The sequence below is a fragment of the Arachis stenosperma genome, chromosome 7 (genome assembly GCF_014773155.1).
Source record: "Arachis stenosperma cultivar V10309 chromosome 7, arast.V10309.gnm1.PFL2, whole genome shotgun sequence".
NCBI classification, from domain to species: Eukaryota; Viridiplantae; Streptophyta; class Magnoliopsida; order Fabales; family Fabaceae; genus Arachis; species Arachis stenosperma.
In genome coordinates this window covers 58,718,390-58,721,229 of record NC_080383.1, presented here as the reverse complement: position 1 = coordinate 58,721,229, position 2,840 = coordinate 58,718,390, and the positions used below count along the sequence as shown (strand labels likewise).

The 2,840-nt window shown below is 35.0% G+C and overlaps 1 non-coding gene across 1 annotated transcript; it reads left to right on the top strand.

The window, feature by feature from the left end:
• The first annotated feature begins 1,249 nt into the window (after nt 1-1,249).
• LOC130943086 (small nucleolar RNA R71) lies at nt 1,250-1,357 on the top strand. Its single transcript, XR_009071621.1, has one exon. It is a non-coding gene; the product is annotated as a small nucleolar RNA R71 (small nucleolar RNA).
• The last annotated feature ends 1,483 nt before the right edge of the window (nt 1,358-2,840 follow it).

Genomic DNA, 2,840 nt, shown 5'->3' with positions numbered 1-2,840 from the left:
AGCTTGTACCTCAAAGATCCCCAGTTTCTCCATTACAGAGAGTGGTATAAGATTTATGCCTGACCCTAGGTCACACAGAGCCTTCTCAAAGGTCGTGGTGCCTATGGTACAGGGTATTAAGAATTTACCAGGATCTTGTTTCTTTTGAGGTAAAGTTTGCTGAAACCATGTATTTAGTTCACTAATGAGCAAGGGAGGTTCATCTTCCCAAGTCTCATTACCAAACAACTTGGCATTCAGCTTTATGATGGCTCTTAGATATTGAACAACTTGCTCTTCTGTTACATCTTCATCCTCTTCAGAGGAAGAATAGTTCTCAAAGCTCATGAATGGCAGAAGAAAGTTTAATGGAATCTCTATGGTCTTTATATGAGCCTCAGATTCCTTTAGGTCCTCATTAGGGAACTCTTTTCTGTCTGGGTGACGTCCCATGAGATTTTCCTCATTGGGATTCACGTCCTCCCCTTCCTCTTTGGATTCGGCCATTTTGATAATATCAATGGCCTTGCACTCTCTTTTTTAATTCTCTTCTGTATTGCTTGGGAGAGTACTAGGAGGAGTTTCAGTGATTTTCTTACTCAGCTGACCCACTTGTGCCTCCAAGTTTCTAATGGAGGACCTTGTTTCATTCATGAAACTTAAAGTGGCCTTAGATAGATCAGAGACTATATTTGCTAAGTTAGAGGGGCTCTGCTCAGAATTCTCTGTCTGTTGCTGAGAAGATGATGGAAAAAGGCTTGCTATTGCTAAACCTGTTTCTTCCACCATTATTAAAGCCTTGTTGAGGATTTTGTTGATCCTTCCATGAGAAATTTGGATGATTTCTCCATGAGAGATTATAGGTGTTTCCATAGGCTTCACCCATGTAATTCACCTCTGCCATTGCAGGGTTCTCAGGATCATAAGCTTCTTCTTCAGAAGATGCTTCTTTAGTACTGTTGGATGCATTTTGCAATCCATTCAGACTCTGAGAAATCATGTTGACTTGCTGAGTCAACATTTTTTTCTGAGCCAATATGGCATTCAGAGCATCAATTTCAAGAACTCCCTTCCTCTGAGGCGTCCCATTACTCACAGGATTCCTTTTAGAAGTGTACATGAACTGGTTATTTGCAACTATGTCGATGAGTTCCTGAGCTTCTGCAGGCGTTTTCTTTAGGTGAATGGATCCACCTGTAGAATGGTCCAGTGATATCTTAGAGAACTCAGATAGACTATCATAGAATATATCCAAAATGGTCCACTCTGGAAGCATGTCAGAAGGACACTTTTTGGTCAACTGCTTGTATCTTTCCCAAGCTTCATAGAGGGATTCACCATCTTTTTGCTTGAAAGTCTGAACATCCATTCTAAGCTTGCTCAGTTTTCGAGGAGGAAAGAACTTGGCCAAGAAGGCCGTGACCAGCTTATCCCAGGAGTCCAGGCTATCTTTAGGTTGTGAGTCCAACCATGTTCTAGCTCTGTCTCTTACAGTAAAAGGGAAAAGCATGAGCCTATAAACTTCAGGATCTACTCCATTAGTCTTAACAGTATCACAGATCTGCAAGAACTCAGTTAAAAACTGATAGGGATCTTCTGATGGATGTCCATGAAACTTGCAGTTCTGTTGCATTAGAACAACTAGTTGAGGCTTTAGCTCAAAATTTTTTGCTCCAATGGTAGGGATTGAGATGCTTCTTCCATAAAAGTTGGAAGTAGGTGTAGTATAATTACCAAGCATCCTCCTTACATTATTATTGGGTTCGGCCATGTCTCCTTCTTTTTTGAGATTCTCTGTAAGGTTTTCTCTGGATTGTTGTGCTTTAGCTTCTCTTAGCTTCTTCTTCAGAGTCCTTTCAGGTTCAGGATCTGCTTCAACAAGAATGTCCTTGTCCTTGCTCCTGCTCATATGAAAAAGAAGAGAACAGAAAAGGAAGAGGAATCCTCTATGTCATAGTATAGAGATTCCTTTATGTGAGTAGAAGAAGAAAAGAATATAAGAAGGAGGAGAAAAATTCGAACACAGAGGAAGATAGGGTTCGAATTTTTAGATGAAGAGAAGAGTTAGTAAATGAATAAATAAATAGAAGGAGGTGAGAGAGAGAGGAGTTTTCGAAAATTGTTTTTGAAAAAAAAGTTAGTGATTTTCAAAAATTAAGAGAAGAAATAAAATTAAAATTAAAAATTGAAACAATTAGTTAATTAAAAGAATTTTGAAAAAGAGGGAGGTGATTTTCGAAAATTAGAGAGAGAAAAGTAGTTAGGTGGTTTTGAAAAAGATAAGAAATAAACAAAAAGTTAACTAGTTAGTTGAAAAAGATGTGGAATCCAATTTTGAAAAGATAGGAAGTTAGAAAAGACTTTTGAAATCAATTTTGAAAAAGATATGATTTGAAAAAGATATGTTTGAAAAGATATGATTAAAAACATATGATTGAAAAGATATGATTGATATTTGTTTTGAAAAATATTTGAAAAGAAAATTAAAAATATTTGATTTTTAAAATTAAAATTGATTACTTGACTAACAAGAAACTAAAAGATATGATTCTAGAATTTAAAGATTGAACCTTTCTTAACAAGAAAGTAACAAACTTCAAATTTTTTAATCAATCATATTAATTGTTAGTAAAGTTTTCGAAAATTATGAAATAAAATTAAGAAAGAGATTTTGAAAAACAATTTTAAAAAAATTTTCGAAAATAACCAAAGGAAAAAGAAAAGATTTGATTTTGAAAAAGATTTAGAAAAGATAAGATTTTTAAAATTGAAATCTTGACTTGACTAACAAGAATTATTTTAAAAATTTTTGACTAAGTCAACCCAAAGATTTCGAATTTTTGAGTAAAAGAAGGAAAATA